At 41.1% G+C, this 21499-nt stretch overlaps 1 protein-coding gene across 9 annotated transcripts in view; it reads left to right on the top strand.

The window, feature by feature from the left end:
- SCAPER (S-phase cyclin A associated protein in the ER) overlaps window positions 1-21499 on the top strand; it is a 413812-nt gene that overhangs the window by 305037 nt on the left and 87276 nt on the right. The window lies entirely within an intron of this gene.

Here is a 21499-nt window from a genome sequence, read left to right as displayed (position 1 = left end):
TGCAGAGGTAGAGTTGAGTAGTCTTGATGGATACTGTATGACTGCAAAGCATAAAATATTTGCTCTCTATCCCTTGATAGAAAAAGTTTGCCATCCTCTAGTCTTGTAAAATGAGACACGAATGCCAAAGCAAAGAGTGCCATAAGCAGAGCAAAGAAGTGGATGTTCTGAAGGTTCAGAGGAAGGAGAGATTCCTTCCTAAGAGGAAAGTTGGACAAGACCTCACTGAGGAATTGTTGGAAGCTAAACCTAAGTAGAAATTAGGCAAGTGGGAATGGAGCAGGAGGCTTGGAAGGAACACTTGAATGGGCTCTTGAAAATCACCAGGTATAGAGAAAAGAATGTCCAATTCAGCATCCTTAGACCTGCTTGTCAACAAATCATAAAATATCAAGGACTATAAAGATCTTTAAGGATTCTCTCATACAGCCAGCCCTTTCAAGTTTCAGGTGAGAGAACAGACTTAAAAAGGTTAAATAACTCATGCAAGGTTATATACAAAGTTAGTGGAGGGAGCTAGCCTAATACCCATTGCTTTTGCCTCCACACCTTGTGTTGGGCATCCTGAGGCACTTTGATAAGCACTGACTGAATTGAAATGACTTGCCTTCCTGGAAGAGGTCTCATGTAAGGTGTGGGCATGCAGATCAGACTGTCTAGAAGACTTTTGTCAAATCACACTTACTGTCCCTTCCTTTGAGGTTTACTGCGTGCAGTGAGAAATGTCAGCAGGGATTTGTTTCCCAAATGAATGCTGTGAAAGAGGAAGACCAAAACCTGTTTTTTAATTGTGCATTTCACATATGGTTTGATAGATGTTTGACAGGTATTTTTATTTTTTATTTATTTTGTTTGTTTGTTTGTTTTTGAAGTCTTTTTTTTTTTTTTAAACTTTGGGGAACACATGTATACCTGTGGCAGATTCATTTTGATATTTGACAGGTATTTTTAGAAAAACAAATGACATATTTCTGAAAACTACCTGTTGTCACCGATAATTAACTTGGGAATATGTGGCTTCTATGTTGGATCAGAATACCCATCCTGAAATTGGCACTTTTGTATTTTTCTCTGTTTCATCCCTGCATGTGTTTTTGACCAAGTTGCCAAATGTTAAACTATCATTTGTAAAATGGCAGCATCATCAGCTTTATTGTATTACTATCGTTTAGTTGCTAAGTCATGTCTGAGTCTTTGGGACCCTATGGACTGTAGCCCTCCAGGCTTCTCTGTCCATGGGATTCTCCAAGCAAGAATACTGGAATGGGTTGCCATGCCCTCCTCCAGAAGATCTTCCCAAGCCAGGGATCGAACCTGTGTCTCCTACATTGGCAGGTGGATTCTTTACCTCTGAGCCACCAGGGAAGCCCTCCTGAAATTTAGCATGCCAAAAACTGGGCCTGTCCTCCCCGCTTTACCATCCTGCTAAATAACACTACCATCTGTGCCAAAAACCTAGGGAATGTTTTGAAACCATACTTCCCCTTCACTCCTCTTCCTCCCCATTCACCAAATATGCAATTAATCAGATTATTCTGTAGCCCCCATCATCTCTCATTTGTAGCAATATGGTAGCCGCCTTCCCTGCCTTCAGTTTTAATCTCTACCATAACACCATGTTATGACAAGAGTCCTGTGTCTAAAATGAATCCTTCTTTGGCTCACCCATCACCTTCAAGATTAAGAGCCAAAATCCTCAATGAAGCACACCAGGCATGTGATCGTATAGTCTCATTTCCTGCTGCTCTGGCTACACCCAGCAACCTGCAGCTCTCTGAGTGTCTGCACTCTTCCAGGCCTTCTTTCACGCTGTATTCTTTTGTGTATGCTACTGCGCCCCCTCCCTCCCCACCACCACCACCCCACCAAGCTCTTTTCACTAAGCTCTTCTCTTCAGTGAGACTCAGCTCAGGAGTTACCTCCTCCTCATGGTGTTCCTTGTGCCAGTCCTCATGGAGATTACTTCCGGGGTTGTACTTAATGCATGGAATTCTAATTATTCTTTACTTACCTATGAACTTTTGAAAGCAAGACTGCTTTTGTTTTCATCCATTGAGCTTATCACAGAGCTCTAGAATGTAGTATTGTGAAAATGTTTGATAAATGAACGAAAGTATCATAAGCTCATGTGCTTTAGAGAACTATAATGTCATTTCAAATATAGTTGAAATGTGAATGACAGACATTTCCTTTTTCACATGAATTTGTCTGCTTCATGATCTACATACAACTATTTCTGTAACCTAAGGGATTCCTCCAGAACTTAATCTCCTTCCTATAAAGTGGGTAACATGGCTCAGTGATTATCTGTAACATCTCTCTCCTCACATCTTTTATTTAAACCTATCTTAAAGAGATTAACCCAAAATTCAGCTACCATTTCTATATGTGCAAAATGTAAAAAGACCTATGGGAAATAGCCTGTACATGAATTTCCCCAAAGTTCTACCTTTAAAACTTTGATTAAGAGGAGCTTTGCAGCTTTTGCAGAATATAAAACATTGTCTTTTGGGTAGCTACTACAATGGGAGACCGTGTTTAAATGATTCATTAGCATTGGATGAAACCTGAATTTTCATTTATCTAATTGTGGTCACTTGTCACAGTACTCTGAAAAGTGGTAATAAAAATTTCCTCACACTTGTTTAGTGCTTTCTAATTTTCAAACACTTTCACATGTCATCTTAATTAATCCTCACTACAGTACTGTAAAGTAGTTTAAGGCCCAGGCTTAGCAGTGAGACTGCCTGGATTGAAATCTTGACCCTACTGTAATAGCCTCTCTAAACCCTAGCTTTCTTGTCTGAAAACAGGAGTGGCAGTGCTGCCGTGTGGGGATACCATCTGGGTTCAGTTCAGTTCAGTCGCTTAGTGGTGTCTGACTCTTTGCGACTCTATGAACTGCAGCACGCCAGGCCTCCCTGTCCATCGCCAAATCCCGGAGCCTACCCAAACTCATGTCCATTGAGTGGGTACTGCCATCCAGCCATCTCATCCTCTGTCGTCCCCTTCTCCTCCTGCCCTCAATCTTTCCCAGCATCAGGGTCTTTTCAAATGAGTCAGCTCTTTGCATCAGGAGGCCAAAGTATTGGGAGTTTCAGCTTCAGCATCAATCCTTCCAATGAATATTCAGGATTGATTTCCTTTAGGATGGACTGGTTGGATCTCCTTGCAGTCCAAGGGACTCTCAAGAGTCTTCTCCAATACCACAGGTCAAAAGCATCAATTCTCTGGCACTCAGCTTTCTTTATAATCCAACTCTCACATCCATACATGACTACTGGAAAAACCATAGCCTTGACTAGACGGACCATTGTTGGTAAAGTAATGTCTCTGCTTTTTAATATGCTGTCTAGGTTGGTCATAACTTTTCTTCCAAGGAGTAAGCATCTTTTAATTTCATGGCTGCAGCCACCATCTGCAGTGATTTTAGAGCCCAAGAAAATAAAGTCAGCCACTGTTTCCATTGTTTCCCCATCTGTTTGCCATGGAGTGATGGGACCGTGATGGAGTCATGGAGTGATGAACTCCTTATTTGCCAAATTCAGACTTAAATTGAAGAAAGTAGGGAAAACCACTAGACCATTCACATATGACCTAAATCAAATCCCTTATGATTATACAGTGGAAGTGAGAAATAGATTTAAGGGCCTAGATCTGATACATAGAGTGCCTGATGAACTATGGCATGAGGTTCGTGACATTGTACAGGAGACAGGGATCAAGACCATCCCCATGGAAAAGAAATGCAAAAAAGCAAAATGGCTGTCTGGGGAGGCCTTACAAATAGCTGTGAAAAGAAGAGAAGCAAAAAGCAAAGAAGAAAAGGAAAGATATAAACATCTAAATGCAGAGTTCCAAAGAATAGCAAGAAGAGATAAGAAAGCCTTCTTCAGCGATCAATGCAAAGAAATACAGGAAAACAACAGAATGGGAAAGATTAGAGATCTCTTCAAGAAAATCAGAGATACCAAAGGAACATTTCATGCAAAGATGGGCTCGATAAAGGACAGAAATGGTATGGACCTAACAGAAGCAGAAGATATTAAGAAGAGATGGCAAGAATACACAGAAGAACTGTACAAAAAAAGATCTTCACAACCCAGATAATCACGATGGTGTGATCACTCACCTAGAGCCAGACATCCTGGAATGTGAAGTCAAGTGGGCCTTAGAAAGCATCACCACGAACAAAGCCAGTGGAGGTGATGGAATTCCAGTTGAGCTATTCCAAATCCTGAAAGATGATGCTGTGAAAGTGCTGCACTCAATATGCCAGCAAATGTGGAAAACTCAGCAGTGGCCACAGGACTGGAAAAGGTCAGTTTTCATTCCAATCCCAAAGAAAGGCAATGCCAAAGAATGCTGAAACTACCGCACAATTGCACTCATCTCACACGCCAGTAAAGTAATGCTCAAAATTCTCCAAGCCAGGCTTCAGCAATACATGAACTGTGAACTTCCAGATGTTCAAGCTGGTTTTAGAAAAGGCAGAGGAACCAGAGATCAAATTGCCAACATCCGCTGGATCATGGAAAAAGCGAGAGAGTTCCAGAAAAACATCTATTTCTGCTTTATTGACTATGCCAAAGCCTTTGACTGTGTGGGTCACAATAAACTGTGGGAAATTCTGAAAGAGATGGGCATACCAGACCACCTGACCTGCCTCTTGAGAAATGTGTATGCAGGTCAGGAAGCAACAGTTAGAACTGGACATGGAACAACAGACTGGTTCCAAATAGGAAAAGGAGTACGTCAAGGCTGTATATTGTCACCCTGTTTATTTAACTTCTATGCAGAGTACATCATGAGAAACGCTGGACTGGAAGAAACACAAGCTGGAATCAAGATTGCCGGGAGAAATATAGATAACCTCAGATATGCAGATGACACCACCCTTATGGCAGAAAGTAAAGAGGAACTCAAAAGCCTCTTGATGAAAGTGAAAGAGGAGAGTGAAAAAGTTGGCCTAAAGCTCAACATTCAGAAAACGAAGATCATGGCATCCGGTCCCATCACTTCATGGGAAATAGATGGGGAAACAGTGTCAGACTTTATTTTTCTGGGCTCCAAAATCACTGCAGATGGTGACTGCAGCCATGAAATTAAAAGACGCTTACTCCTTGGAAGGAAAGTTATGACCAACCTAGATAGCATATTCAAAAGCAGAAACATTCCTTTGCCAACAAAGGTCCGTCTAGTCAAGGCTATGGTTTTTCCTGTGGTCATGTATGGATGTGAGAGTTGGACTGTGAAGAAGGCTGAGCGCCGAACAATTGATGCTTTTGACCTGTGGTGTTGGAGAAGACTCTTGAGAGTCCCTTGGACTGCAAGGAGATCCAACCAGTCCATTCTGAAAGAGATCAGCCCTGGGATTTCTTTGGAAGGAATGATGCTGAAGCTGAAACTCCAGTACTTTGGCCACCTCATGCGAAGAGTTGACTCATTGGAAAAGAGTCTGATGCTGGGAGGGATTGGGGGCAGGAGGAGAAGGGGACGACAGAGGATGAGATGGCGGATGGCATCACTGACTGGATGGACATGAGTCTCAGTGAACTCTGGGAATTGGTGATGGACAGGGAGGCCTGGCGTGCTGTGGTTCATAGGGTCGCAAAGAGTCGGACACGACTGATCTGATCTGATCTGATCTGATGGGACCAGACGCCATGATCTTAGTTTTATGAATGTTGAACTTTAAGCCAGCTTTTTCACTCTCCTCCTTCACTTTCATCAAGAGGCTCTTAGTTCTTCTTTACTTTCTGCCATAAGTGAAAGTGAAAGTGAAGTTGCTCAGTCATGTTCAACTCTTGTGATCCCATCAACTGTAGCCTACCAGGCTCCTCTGTCCATTTGATTTTCCAGGCAAGAATACTGAAGTGGGTTGCCATTTCCTTCTCCAGGAGATCTTCCCAACCCAGGGATTGAATCCGGGTATCCTGTGTTGTAGGCAGACGCTTTACCATCTGAGCCACCAGGGAAGTCTTCTGCCATAAGGGTGGTGTCAAGGCTGTATATTGTTACCCTGCTTATTTAATTTCTGTGCAAAGTACATCTGCATAAAATGTTATGCCCTTCTGCCATAAGGGTGGTGTCATCTGCATATCTGAGGTTATTGATATTTCTCCCAGCAATCTTGAATCCAGCTTGTGCTTCTTCCAGCCCAGCGTTTCTCATGATGTACTTTGCATATAAGTTAAATAAGCAGGGTGACAGTATACAGCCTTGACGTACTCCTTTTCCTATTCGGAACCAGTCTGTTGTTCCATGTCCAGTTCTAACTGTTGCTTCCTGACCTGCATACAGGTTTCTCAAGAGGCAGGTCAGGTGGTCTGATATTCCCATCTCTTTCAGAATTTTCCACAGTTGATTGTGATCTACACAGTCAAAGGCTTTGGCATAGTCAATAAAGCAGAAAGAGGTGTTTTTCTGGAACTCTCTTGCTTTTTCCATGATCTAGCAGATGTTGGCAATTTGATTTCTGGTTCCTCTGGCTTTTCTAAAACCGGCTTGAACATCTGGAAATTCACAGTTCACGAAAAGCCTGGCTTGCATAAGTGAGATGAACTGAGTACAGCCATTAGCATTGGTATCTCACATTGTTAAGTGCTCATGTTAACTGCTATTATGCTCCCTACTGCCTCTTTCACTACTTCTGTTACCACTGTAAGAAAAATCCCTGCTTAGTGACAGTGGATATATCTCTCTGGAAGAATCAGAGGCCTTAAAAAGGGGTTAAGCACTCAGGCTGTGCCCTTCTACCATGGTGGTTTCAGAGAGGGCTGAGTGGAAAACTGGGATTTTAATCATCACCTAGCAGTAATTAGCCCCTCTCTTCCCACCAGGGAGCTCCCCAGGTGCCTCAGTGGTAAAGAATCCACCTGCCAAGCAGGAGATGCAGGTTCAATCCCTTGGTCAAAAAGATCTCATGGAGAAGGAAATGGCAACACACTCTAGTGTTCTTGCCTGGGAAATCCTGTGGACAGAGAAGTGTGGTAGGCTACAGTCCATGGGGTCACAAAGAGTTGGACATGACTTATAGACGACACAGCCTCCCACCAGGGTCAGTACAGACCATGCTGAGAGCTTGAATTTTCACCTCACCCAGAAATAGTGAGACTCCCTCTTTCTGTTTCTCACCAGAGTGGATCATAAAGGGCCAAATAGGATGCCAGGACTTACCACCTTCCTCTAGTAACAAGTCCCACCACCCTTACACCCTCCGGTGGTAACCCTTCTGTGGAGGCCCTATGGGGAGCAGTAACATCTGCCTCTGCCTCCCCAAACCAGCAAGCCAGTGGGGTGTCAGTGGAGAGCTAAGTGAGGAGCCTGACAGTCATGGGCTGTCATTCTCACCAACGGTGTCAATGAAGGCCCACCAGGGAACCTGCACTTCTGTCCCCACCTGACAGTGACAAGGTGGTACCCCCGACCCCAAACCAACACAGTCGCAGAAAAGGCCTTTTAAAATGCATGATTTAAATAAGATCTGGAGTCTTAAAATGTGATACCCAAGACATCAAAGATATAATTTAAAAAATCAGTCATCCAACCAAGAGCCTGAATGAGAATCCCGTGGACAGAGAAGTGTGGTAGGCTTACAGTCCATGGGGTTACAAAGAGTCAGACATGATTTAGTGACTGAGCAACAACAATAGTTATAAAATGTTATTATTGGAGGAAACTGAGACATGTATATAGAACTACTCTATACTTTTATTTTCAGTTTCCAATTAATCTGTAATTATTTTATATTAAAGAGTTAAAAAAAAACAAATGCCAATTCACCCAGTCATATTTCTTCGAGCTTCATAGTCCAACATTCTTTCAACATCTTGCCTTGCTGCTCTGTGCTGCCTTACAAATCATCACAGGACCTCATTAGATATGCAGGTGTGTATAAGCCCAACGGAGAAGGCAATGGCACCCCACTCCAGTACTCTTGCCTGGAAAGTCCCATGGATGGAGGAGCCTGGTAGGCTGCAGTCCATGGGGTCGCACAGAGTCGGACACGACTGAAGCGACTTAGCAGCAGCAGCAGTATAAGCCCAACATTCCGTTTATGATGCACATTTATTCTCCTCATTGTACCTCTTACTCTTCTCACTCCTGACACCTCCATCACAGCAAATGAAATACTCTTTTCTGTTCTGTTTGACTTTTATTTAGGCTGTGTTGGTCTCTTGCCATTTACTAGGCTGTATTCCAGAAAGTCCTTTAAATGTCCACTAGAAATTAAATGACTTCAAAATACTTAATTCTTATGATTTAGAAATCCCACTTCTGGGTATGTTTCCAGATACTAAAATAAGTATCTCGAAGAGATATCTGCACTCTTATGTTCACTGAAGCATCATTCATAATAGCTAAATTGAAAAAAGTACCAAACTTAAGGGAACCGGCAGAAGTGGTGCTGAGGAGGAGTTTTACAGCTAAAAACGCTTGTATTAAAAAAAAGAAATATCTCAAATCAACATCATACTTTACAACTTGAAGAAATAGAAAAAGAACAACAAACTAAACACAAAGAAAATAATATAGCTTAGAGAAGAAAAAATCTAAATAAAGAATGGACAGACAACATAGAAAATAATGAAGCCCAAAGTTGATTTTTTCAAAAAGATTGACAGAGTTAATAAACCTTTAGTTATATGGACAATTTTTTTTTTTAAGGAGAAGAAGTAGAAGACTGAAATTACTAAAATCAGAAGTGAAAGTGAGGCCATTACTACCAATTCTATGGAAATGAAAAGGATGGTAAGAAAGTACAGTGAACAGTTGTACACCAAAAACTTGGATAACCTAGATGAAATGGACAAATTCCTAGAAGCACAAAATCTACCAAGACTAAATCATGGAGAAATAGAAAATCTGAATAACATATAACTAAGGAGGTAGAATCTGCAATTTAAACTCTTAAAACAAAGAAAAGCCCTGTACCTGATAGTTTCACTGGCAAATTCTAACAAACATTTAAAGAACTACTATCTGTACGTCTCAAACTTTAAAAAAAAAAAAAAATCAATGAAGAGAAGGGAACATTTCCTAACTTATTCTATGAGGCCAGCATACTGAATATGAAAGCCTGTCAGAACACTACAAAAGAATAAAACTACAGACCAGTATCCCTTGTGAACATTGATGTAAAAATCCTCAAGAAAATAATACCAAATCAAATTCAGCAGCATATTAAGAGGATTATACACCACTACCAAGTGCAGCTTATTCCTGGAATTCCAGCTTGGTTCAACGAACAAAAACGAATCAGTGTATTACACCCCCTTAACAGAAGGAAGGAATGAAATACACATGATAATCTCAGTTGCTACAGAAAAGCATTTGACAAAATACAGCACCATTGTGTGTCGAAAGAAAAACCATTGTATAAACTAGAAAGAGAAGGCAAGTATCTTCACATAATAAAATTCATATATGAAAATCTATAGCAAACAATATACTCAGTGGTGAAAGACTAAAAGCTTTTCCCCTAAGATCAAAAACAGGCAGTGTCCATACTCACTGCTTCGACTTAACATAGTACTGAAGTTCTAGCCAGAGGAGTTAGGCAAGAAACAGAAATAAAAGTCATGCAAATTGAAAAGAAAGAAATGATCGTTGTTTTTTCCTGATATGATCTGATATGTAGAAAACCTTCAAGATTCCACACAAATGAAAAAAAACTGTTAGAACTAGTAAATGAATTCAGCAAAGTAGCAGGATACAGAGCAACAAGCAAATTTAATTACAAAACTACAGTAATCCAGGAGTGTGCATGTGTGTGCATTCTCAGTCATGTCCAACTCTTGGACCCCATGAACTGTATCTCACCAGGCACCTCTGTCCATGGGATTTTCTAGGCAAGAATACTGGAGTGGGTGGCCATTTTCTTCTCCAGGGGATCTTCCTGACTCGAGAATCAAACCCACATCTCCTGTGTCTCCTGCATTGGCAGGCGGATTCTAAGACAAAAATGAATCAAGGAACTAAATATAAAAGCTAAAATAATAAAACCTGTGGAAAAACATAGGGCAGGGGTTTCATGATGTTGGATTTGGCAGTGATTATTTGTATATGACACAAAAGGCACAGGTAACAAAAGAAAATAGACATATTGGACTGAATGATTTTTTTTTAATTTGTGCATCAAAAGACTCTATGAATATAATAAAGAGGCAGCCTTCAGACTAGGAGAAAATATTGGCAAATCATTTATCTGATAGGGAATTAATATCTAGAATATATAGGAAACTCCTGCAACTCAGTAACAACAGCAGCAAAATAAAGCCCAATTAAAATATTGTCAAAAGACTTGGACGTTTCTCCAAAGAAGATATGTGAATAACCAATAAGCACATGAAAAGATACTCAACATCATTAATCATTAGGGAAATGAAATATTACCTCATATTCATAAGGATGGCCATTGGCAAAAAGATTAAAAAACAAATGGTTTGGTGAAGATATGGAGAAATTGGAACCCTTGTGCACTGCTGATGGGAATGTAAAATGGTTACAACCATTGTAGAAAATGGTGTTTTCTTTAAAGTGTCTAAAGGAGCTAACTCTTGAAAAAACTAAAAATAAAATTACCATATGGTCCAGTAATTTTGCTTCTGAGTATATACCAAAAAGACTTGCAATAAGAATCTTTTTGAAAAGATATTCATATATTCATAGCAACATTATTCACAGTAGATAAAATGTGGAAACAAACCCGAATGCTCATCAATGAATGAGTGGATAAATAAAGTAGTTGTGATATATCCATACAGGGGAGTGTTATTCAGCCTTCAAAAGTTTAGAAGGAAATTCTGCCGTGCACTTCAGCATGCATGAACTCTGAGGATATTATGCTTAGTGAAGGAAGCCAGTCACACAAAGACAGAATACTGTGTGATTCCACTTATATGAGGTGCTTAGTGTAGTCAAAATTATAAAGACAGAATGTTGAATGTTGGTTCCCAGAGGCCCTGGGAAGGAGAGAATGGAGAGTTATTGTTTCGTGGGTATAGAGTTTCAGTTTTGCAAGATGAAAAGAATTAAGGGGATGGATGGTGGCGATAGTTGCACAGAAATGTGAATGTATTTATTACCACTGAACTGTGCGCTTAAACGTGGTGAAGAGGGTAAATTTTGTGTTACATGTATTTTGCCCCAACTTTTTAAAAGACATAAAAATGGGTTAAAAGAGTAGATGCCTCCTGATAATTGTCTCATATACCTTAGAAGGTGATATAGCCCAGCCTCTGGAATCAGACTACCTGGATACAAAGTCTAACTCCATAATTAGCTAACTTCTAATTTTGAACCAATTTCTTTGCTTCTCTAAAACTCAATTTTCTCACCTATAATTTGGGGGTAAACAATAGTACCATTCTCAAAGAATTTTGTAGTCCTTAAAAAACACTTGTTAAGTACATATATGAGGAACTGAACATTAGTTCCAAGGGGTAGAACAGTGTATGAAGCACATTTGTCCCAGTCTTCACGGAGCTTCTGTTTTACCAGGTATGGGAAGTAGGCATCATGTGATTAATTACGTGATTAGCGTTGTGACACAGGCGAAAAAGAACGTGCACAAGGTACACTAGGAAAGCATAAATGGGAACTGACCAAGTTAGGAGGGTCAAGAAAGGCCTCCCAGAAGAAGTGACGTTTACATTAAAATCCTGAGGCTTTAGTTTTTGCCTGTTAGCTAGGCAGAAAGGGAGGTGAGAGGATAATCTAGGCAGAGAGAATAGCTCCTGAGAGAGCCCTAAGGTGGAAAAGAGCTTGTGGAATTCAGGGAACCAAAGAAAGGCCATTGAGGCTAGATCCTCGTGAGCAAGAAGTGAAGGGAATCAATTTGGGCAAGTGAGGTAGATAGGGGCCAAAGCTGGACTTTGTAGGTTCAGTTAAGTTTCTGACTTTAGTCATAAATGTACACTCTGGAAGGAAGTCAGGTACAATCAGAAATGGATTTTGGGGGAACAAATATGAATTCAGAGAAACCAATTAGATTGTCAGAGTAGTCTGTAAGAAGGATTATGATGACTTGGACTACTATAAGTATGGCCATCAAAATGGAGTCAAGAAATATTCAGGATGTAGAATTGGGGTGTGTCTATGCTGAGTTACTTCAGTTGTGTCTGACTCTTTGTGACACTATGGACTGTGTAGCCTGCCAGGCACCTCTGTGCATGGGATTCTCCAGTCAAGAATGCTGGAATGGGTTGCCATGCCCTCTTCCAGAGGATCTTCCCAGCCCAGGGATCAAACCCGCATCTCTTGCATCTTCTGCATTGCAGGCAGATTCTTTACCGCTGAGCCACTGGGGAAGCCCTTAAAATTGGTAGGTTTTGGTAATGGATCTGTAGAGTAAGGGGGGCTTCCCAGGTGGCACTAGTGATAAAGAACCTTCCTTCCAATTTAGGAGACATAAGAGTTGCAGGTTCGATCCCTGGGTCTGTAAGATCCCCTGGAGGAGGGCATAAGCTAAGCTAGGCTAAGTCGTTTCAGTCGTGCCCGACTCTGTGCAACCCCATAGACAGCAGCCCACCAGGCTCCACCATCCCTGGGATTGATTGTCCAGGCAAGAATACTGGAGTGGGTTGCCATTTCCTTCTCCAATGCATGAAAGAGAAAAGTAAAAGTGAAGTTGCTCAGTCGTGTCCGACTCTTAGCGACCCCATGGACTACAGCCTACCAGGCTCCTTCATCCATGGGATTTTCCAGGCAAGAGTACTGGAGTGGGGTGCCATTGCCTTCTCCAAAGGAGGGCATGGAAACCCACTATTCATATTCCAGATAGATGGCTTTATTTGAATAATTTCATGGTCATAAATTAGACCTACAGAATCATAGACTCTGAGAATAAAAAGAGGCCTTAGAGATTAACCATTCCATCCTCCTACTAGCAAAGAAACAGTGATGTTGGGATAAGTCACTATACATGAAATCAGGCATTCTGAATTTGAGAAGCTGTGTTATCATTTACTGACTTCACAAGCTTGTTCAAGTTGTTTTACCTTTCTGAGCCTGTTTTCTCACTTGCACAATAAGGATAATAATAGATATATTTGAGGGTTGCTGTAAACATTTAATGAATTAAAGTACCTCTCATCATCTTACTTCCAGCAGACTCAGCAAATTTTAAAGCCAAATGCCCTTAATTTATGCAGAAAGACTGGGGATACACAGGTCATGTTGGTAGCAATGGCTGAGGTAGAATGAGGCCCTAGCCTCCTAGCTCTCAACACAGTAATCTCAACACATCAGTACTGCTTTGTAAATGCTTCTAGAACCTACTCATTCTTTCATTCCACAAACCTCTAAAAGCACCAGGTAGATAGTAGGCGCCTTAATTGCAGAGACAAATAGCTTACAGTCCAGTAGAAAAGACAGATTGCTATTGTTGTTAGTTACTAAGTCGTGTCCAACTCTTTGCAACCCATGGACTGTAGCCCGCCAGGCTTCTCTGTCCGTGGGATTTCCCAGGCAAAAATACTGGAGTGGGTTGCCATTTTCTTCTCTGGGGATCGAACCCAGGTCTCCTGCATTAGTAGGTGAATTCTTCAGCACGAAGTCACCAGGAAAGCCCAGAAAAGACAGATAAGAGACATTTAAAATGCACTGCTGTTAGTGCTACAATAAAGCCGAATGTGCACAGGGTATTTGGAGACTGCAGTGAAGCACATGACTTATGCTGGCGGGTGGGGGAGAGAGAAGACATACCCCGTAGAGTGCAGCAACTGAAGCAGGAGTAAGAGGTGAAGAAGTAGAAGACTGCATGGAGAAGGGGGTGATGGGCAAATTCCTTTCTGCGTTCTACTCTACAGATTCATCCAGGGTGACTGCATACTGTACATTTTTTAAGTGCTGGTTTTATTTTTAACTCGTGAATAAGTTACAATAATATCTTTTTAATTGAAAATCAGTGTCTAAGTGCATTCAACAAGATATTTTTCTAACACCTTCTACATAGTCAGCAGGCTTCCCAAGTGACTCAGTGGGTAAAGAATCCACCTGCCAGTGCAGGAGATGGAGGTTCAATCCCTGGATAGAGAAGACCCCTGGAGAAGGAAATGGCAACCCATTCCAGTATTCTTGCCTGGGAAATCCCATAGACAGAGGAGCCTGGTGAGCTATAGTCCATGGGGTCACAAAGAGTCAGACATAGCTTAGCGACCAAGCACACATACACATAACCAGTGTTGTGTATGGAACAGAAAGGCGCCAGGAACAGAAAGAAAGTGAGGTCGCTCAGTCGTGTCCAACTCTTTGCGACCCCATGACTGTAGCCTGCCAGGCTCCTCCGTGAATGGAACTTTTCAGGCAAGAGTACTAGAGCAGGTTACCATGCCCTCCTCCAGGGGATCTTCATGACCCAGGGATTGAACCCAGGTCTCCCACATTGCAGGCAGACGCTTTACCATCTGAGCCACCAGGGAAGCCCAGGAAGTTGTTTTAGGTGCCAGGAACAGACCAGTGAACAAAACAAAATCTCGCTCTCATGGAGCTTATATTCTAGCTTTGGGAGAGAGGAAATATCAATACATAATAGTTCAGAAGGTGACCATTGCAGTGGGAGAAAAATAAAGCTTGAGTAAACAGGAAAGGGAATTGGGTTTGCAGGAGAAGGCTGTAACTTTTAAAGAGGTAGTCTGGGAAGGCTTATGGAGAAGGTGGCATTTGAATAGAGAAGTAGCAGAAGAGGGGGAGTGAGTCATGAGGATACCTGGTAGAAGAGTATTCAGGCAGAAGAGATGATAGAGCAAGAGCCAGCAGAGTGGAGCACATGAATTTAGAAAGATTACTGAAGAAGTATCTCAGGAAGGGGCTCTTTGGCCATTATGCATTTTTGGACTTTAACTTTTCAGAAGATAAGAAGCCAAGGATTCTTTTGAGTAGAAGAATGATATGATTCAACGTTAATAGCAAAGAAATTTCCAACCATCAAGACCACTAAGGCATGTACTATAGAGTTTGCTAAAATTATTTTATTTAGGATTTTGACTGCATAAAATATATAGTCTGAAAGGCATAAATGTATTAAAAATACAAATGTATTTGGGATAAAATACAACATCCTCTAATACTGTCTTAATATTGTTTGTGGAATTTTTAAAACGTAACGTTGGAAAACTATTAGCCCTTCCTATGTAATTTCTTTTCATGCTTTCAAGCCATGTAAATCATCAGGGTAAATATCTTTCATGACTTCTATTTTTATAACATAGCATGTCATAATGTAACATGAGCATAGATGTTTTATAAATATCAGTGGTGCAGACTGTTGTGTGTCTGAAGACAGTTTAGCTAAGGAAGTAAAATGGTGCCAACAATGCAGAAACCTGTGTCTGATGCTGGAGCCCTTCTACATTTTTTTGCCTTTTTTTTTTTTTCCCTTATACTCTGACACTGACTTGGTAGGAGCCTTCTAAACAATCTCCTGTTGGTTCTTAGTGAGTTTAATTCATATTCCAACCATTGTGAACACACTGTACAACTTAAAAATACTTAAACCCAACTTCACAATACTGAAAATTAGTTGGATAGTATTACCACTGATTACCACGTTAATTTTGTCTCTCATGGAATCATATTACAGAGGGATAGATTTATACTACTAATAAAAGCATCTTTCTGGGTTGCAAAAAAGAATGTAGGAAGTTTTTGAAACATGGTAGGAGGTATTGGGGGGGAAAAAAGAATATGAGCTCGTCTTTTAAAAGTGATAGTGACTTAATTTAATTTTGCTAAAACACTTTGCTTCAGGGCTTGGCCCTATAGATATTGGGTTTCTCCTTGGAGTAGGTTTAGAGAACAGTACTTATTTCAGCCCTGATGGTTTCTTTCTTTTTAGGAAAATCTCTTTCTCCCCTGGACCATAATTTCCTCAACTATAAAATGAAACAATCTGATTCTAAGTTTCTTTCTAAATCTAAAACTATATGAAATATCTGCAGATTTTGAGAGGGCCAAATGTTTTTTGAGAGGAAGGAGAAATTTAATAACTATGTACATGAAATCAACTTATAGTTTGCTGCTTCTGTGAGAGTAAGATAATGACCACACCAGTGTATCCTAAAGAAATATACTAAAGGAAATACCTTGCATCCATTGAAGAGAAACTGTGGCTTTTAGATTTCTGCCTCAGAAGTGACAAATTGAAAGGAGCCAAAAGCTACATAGCTCTGATTTTTCCCAGGCCAAGCCTGGCACATTCCGGCAGGTGGTAAAGTCACACACACGGCTGCATGCTGGGAAGGTAACCTTCCCCTGCCCTCCACAGACCACCCACCCCAGGATGGAATGTGTTCCAGACCCAGGTAAACCAGGTGTGCAATAGACAGTGGGCAGGGGGAGGGGAGGATGTTGCTAGAACACCTTTCCTAAAGGACTGGCCCCTGAACCTGCAGTGTGCCCTTGGCTCAGCAGCAGTGTTAGAAGGAAGTTCAAACGCAAGTGTTAGGGTTTAAGCGTATATCAGAACTCTAGATATGCACTTCATCTACTCAGTGTCCCAGAAGAGCAGGCCGCTAATGAGTTACTTTACCTCTGGCAAGTAACAGTGATAGCCAGCCAGACAAAGAGAGCAGTGCAGAGTGCTGCTCTGAATAGAATGGCCTGTACAGTGTTAGGTACCTTCTCCTTAAAGTTTCTCTTTATCAAGTCTCATTCTTGAAGACTAGAAAGAACCTTTTGTCTAACTGAAGATAAGCCCTCTCATACCTTAATTCAGGCAGTTTTGAAATTCTTTATTAGATGAAACATCAGTTTCCTATTAAACATTGCAGTAAAATGATTTTAAACTAGCAGAAGAAAAATCTATATAGAAGGATGAGGAAAGCTTCTGTGACCGTTTGAGTAAAATGATGTCCTGATGAGACAAAGTCTTCACCAAGGGTTACAAGCAAAAGAAAACTATTCTCAACAGTGAAAGGATCAATGTTAAATGAGGAAATTAGAAAAACAGATTTGGGGGGAAATCTGATGAGGTGAGGGGCTTAGACTGTTGGAAAATAAGAAATCAGGGTGAGAAAAATAAAACTTCAGTACAACGAGGGCCTTTGGACCCTGGTACCTGGTCCCAGGGTTCACCATGACGAGCCTAACAAGTGGGGCTTGGCTCCTAACGAGGAGAGCTCCTTGGCTCCTGCAGACCACAAGGGTTCTTTGTATAACTGGCAAATTGTTAGAGAAATTTTTGCATTTCTGTTTAATTTATAAGAAACTGATAAAATGGTGTTTCTAAAATTAAGCAGAAATCCCCAATAGAAGAGAAAAATCAAAAGTTGTCAGCTGTGGACAAAGAATATAAAAATAGTGTAAACATATATCTGATTTACTTGACCTTGATTGAGCTTATTTTAGGGGACTGATGAAGAAGTGACATTTGGTCCCTGAACCACATTTATGGTTTCTGAATAAGAGGCTTAGTATATTTCATTCATAATTATTCCAACAATCTTTAAATAAAATATTTTCATGCTCTTTGGTCACGAGTAAAGTTCTTATTAAGAACTTTTAATGGAAAAGACATCAGAAAGGCAGTGTTTGACCCATGATCAGTTTTCACCTCCTTCCACTAGAGACAGTTTCTCCAGAATTCTAGGAAAAAGAGATGGCCAGTGGGAAGTTGGTGTGGGGTGAGAGAAAGCACGTGGCTTTAGAGTCTAACAAACTCAGGTTCCAATCCCAGCTCTTTAACTATAGCTGTGAAACTTGGATGTGTTAACTGCTGTCTCTGATTAACATCCAGAGATGTTAATCTGCAAAAATTAAATGTGATGGTATAAGTGAAGTGAAAGTGAAGTCACTCAGTTGTGTCCGACTCCTTGTGACCCCATGGACTCTAGCCTATCAGGCTCCTCCATCCATGGGATTTTACAGGCAAGAGTACTGGAGTGGGGTGCCATTTCCTTCTCCAAATCGTATGGTATAAGGAAAATGCTTAAATACTTGGCATAGAAGAAAACCCTAAGAAATGTTAGTTTTCATCATTTTTTCTCTGCACCCCACCCCAAATAAGTTGTGGCTCATAATTTAGCCTTTTTTTTTTTTTTAATACCTTAAGGTTGTCTTTTTGAGCATAAACAGGTATACTGTTTTTCAGTTCAGTTCAGTCGCTCAGTCGTGTCCGACTCTTCGCAACCCCATGAATCACAGCACGCCAGGCCTCCCTGTCCATCACAAACTCCCGGAGTTCACTCAGACTCAACGTCCATCGAGTCAGTGATGCCATCCAACCATCTCATCCTCTGGCGTCCCCTTCTCCTCCTGCCCCCAATCCCTCCCAGCATCAGACTCTTTTCCAATGAGTCAACTCTTCGCATGAGGTGGCCAAAGTACTGGAGTTTCAGCTTCAGCATCATTCCCTCCAAAGAAATCCCAGGGCTGATCTCTTTCAGAATGGACTGGTTGGATCTCCTTGCAGTCCAAGGGACTCTCAAGAGTCTTCTCCAACACCACAGTTCAAAAGCATCAATTCTTCGGCGCTCAGCCTTCTTCACAGTCCAACTCTCACATCCATACATGACCACTGGAAAAACCATAGCCTTGACTAGACGGACCTTTGTTGGCAAAGTAATGTCTCTGCTTTTGAATATGCTCTCTAGGTTGGTCATAACTTTCCTTCCAAGGAGTAAGCGTCTTTTAATTTCATGGCTGCTGTCACCATCTGCAGTGATTTTGGAGCCCAGAAAAATAAAGTCTGACACTGTTTCCACTGTTTCCCCATCTATTTCCCATGAAGTGATGGGACCGGATGCCATGATCTTCGTTTTCTGAATGTTGAGCTTTAAGCCAACTTTTTCACTCTCCACTTTCACTTTCATCAAGAGGCTTTTTAGTTCCTCTTCAGTTTCTGCCATAAGGGTGGTGTCATCTGCATATCTGAGGTGATTGATATTTCTCCCGGCAATCTTGATTCCAGCTTGTGTTTCTTCCAGTCCAGCGTTTCTCATGATGTACTCTGCATATAAGTTAAATACTGTTTTTAGTAAATAATAATTTCAGTGCAAAAAAAATGAGTCCAATAAAAGCAATGAGTCTCAGATTGCAGAGCCTTTAGTATTCTTATATCTTTTTTTTTCTTGAGCTTCAAGAATAGTGTCATGTTGCATTTCCCTGATAGCTCAGTTGGTAAAGAATCCGCCTGCAATGCAGGAGACCCTGGTTTGATTCCTGGGTCGGGAAGATCCGCTGGAGAAGGGCTAGGCTACCCATATCCAGTGTTCTTGGGCTTCCCTTGTGGCTCAGCTGGTGAAGAATCCACCTGCAATGCAGGAAAGCTGGGTTCTATCCCTGGGTTGGGAAGATCCCCTGGAGAAGGCAAAGGCTACCCACTCTAGTATTCTGGCGTGGAGAATTTCATGGACTGTACAGTCCATGGAGTTGCAAAGAGTCGGACACGACCGAGTGACTTTCACTTTCACTTTGCTACCTCTAAAATGGCCACCACTTCTCCTTCATATTGTTCTTTCTGTTCTACTATAAACCTGTAAGCCACAGCTTGCTACACTTATTTGTAAAATCAGAGTCTACAGGGTCTAAATGTCCTTACGGTAAGCAGAGAATCTCTGTTTCTTTGACCATGGACATACTGGATATTCAAATGTTAGATGAGTAGGTGATTAAATAAATGACATTAATTTTGGTATCTCAGAAGTCTTTAATATCTTCATGATTCTCAAGTGTATTTTTAAAAGATCTGATTACTGGGTAAAAATGCTTCTAGAAAAGGGAAAGATTGCTAAGAGCACGTGTATAGTGTTTTATTTGAAATATTTAGTATCAGTACCAGTTTTTTGAAATGAAAGGAATATGAAAATTTGTGATGTATGAAGAACCCTGACATTACCCAGAAATGTGTTTCTCATATTCTTTCTGTAGTTTGCAAAGGAAAAGGAAAATTGTGCCTTCATGGTGATTTGCTGAGTTGTAAATGTGAAGTATTTACCTAAAGTCATGTGACCTGCTAGAGGAGGAACTGGAACTTGAACACAAAGCTATCTGATTCCACCTTTAAACTTTCTTCCTCCCCATCTCTGGCCTGTTGTCTCTGCCCCTTTCTTGGTAGCAAGGTCTTCAGGAGCCTCTGCTCCTGGGAAGAGTGAACCCTTAAGTAGCCGATATCACATGCCAAAGCACAGAGTTCCCAGCCCAGTAATTACATATCTAGCCACCGTGCTTCCAGTCATCCTTCTCTGTGAGAGCTGCTGTTCATACCCAGTTGTATTTACTGCTGGTAATAGTAGGAATCATAGTAAGAGTTGCAGTTGGTACTTCTTTTTGGATGGAGCAGATGACAGTTCTGTGGGCCTTGCCTATGAGCCAGACATTGTACTAAGGCTTTACATATGTTGACTCATTGGATACTGTAATTATCTTCATGTGACAGTTGAGGAAACTGAGACACAGAAAGGTTAAGGAACATGTCTAAGATCATATAGCTGGGGCTGGAACCCAAGCCCAAGTTCTGACTCCTTGTCCAACTTTTAACAGCCATATTACTTCCTGTAAACTATAAGTAAACGGCTCAATATGACCCTGTGTATTAGGGGAAATACTATTATATTTTACCATTTTGTAATAAGAAATGCAAATTTTTTCCTCATAGAGGAATTTATATTAGATGTTTTAAAAATCTACTTTGACAAGAAACAGTGCTATTGTGGGAAGGGGGACACCTTCCAGGGCCCAAGAGTAGGCTCTTGTCTAACACTCAGAAATGAACTGTCCGAGGAGACATGTGCTGACAAAACAAGAGACTTTATTGGGAAGGGACACCCAAGTGGAGAGCAGTAGGGTAAGGGAACCCAGGAGGACTGCTCTGCCATGTGGCTCGCAGTCTAGGGTTTTATGGTGATGGGATTAGTGTCTGGGTTGTCTTTGGCCAGTCATTCTGACTCAGAGTCCTTCCTAATGACACACGCATTGCTCATCCAAGATGGATGCCAGCAAGAAGGATTCTGGGAGGTGGTTGGACACGTGGTGTCTCTTTTTGACCTTTCCTGAACTCTTCTGGCTAGTGCTGGCTTATTAGTTCCGTGCTCCTTACCAGGACCTCCTGTTGTAAAATAACTCACACACGTGGCTACTATGGTGTCTGACCAGGATGGGTGGTTTCAGTCAGTGTGCTTCCCATAGCAGTGCTATCAGTTAGCCAGTTGGTTTGTTTTCTAAGTTTATACAAATTTTTAATACTTTATTCAGTTGAATAAGTAATATTTATTGAGTGCTTATTATATGCTTAGGATGAGCTAAGCATTTTATGTTATTAGCTCATTTAGTCCTCACAAGAACCCTATGTTATCGGTAATGTCATTATCCCTGTTTTATGAGAAAATTGGAAGTAGCGACCTGCCCAAGGACACCTAGCTACTAGGGGCAAAACTGAGATTTGAACTGACAGTCTGACTTTAGAACCAGTACTCAAGCATTCAAATAGCACTTCTAGAATTTCAAAATTATTTATGATTCCAGAAATTTTCCATATCATCTCTGTTCATTTTTGGTG

This window comes from Bubalus kerabau, chromosome 19 (assembly GCF_029407905.1).
Source record: "Bubalus kerabau isolate K-KA32 ecotype Philippines breed swamp buffalo chromosome 19, PCC_UOA_SB_1v2, whole genome shotgun sequence".
NCBI lineage: Eukaryota > Metazoa > Chordata > Mammalia > Artiodactyla > Bovidae > Bubalus > Bubalus kerabau.
The sequence above is the reverse complement of the archived record's forward strand: the minus strand, read 5'-3'. Positions and strand labels throughout refer to the sequence as shown.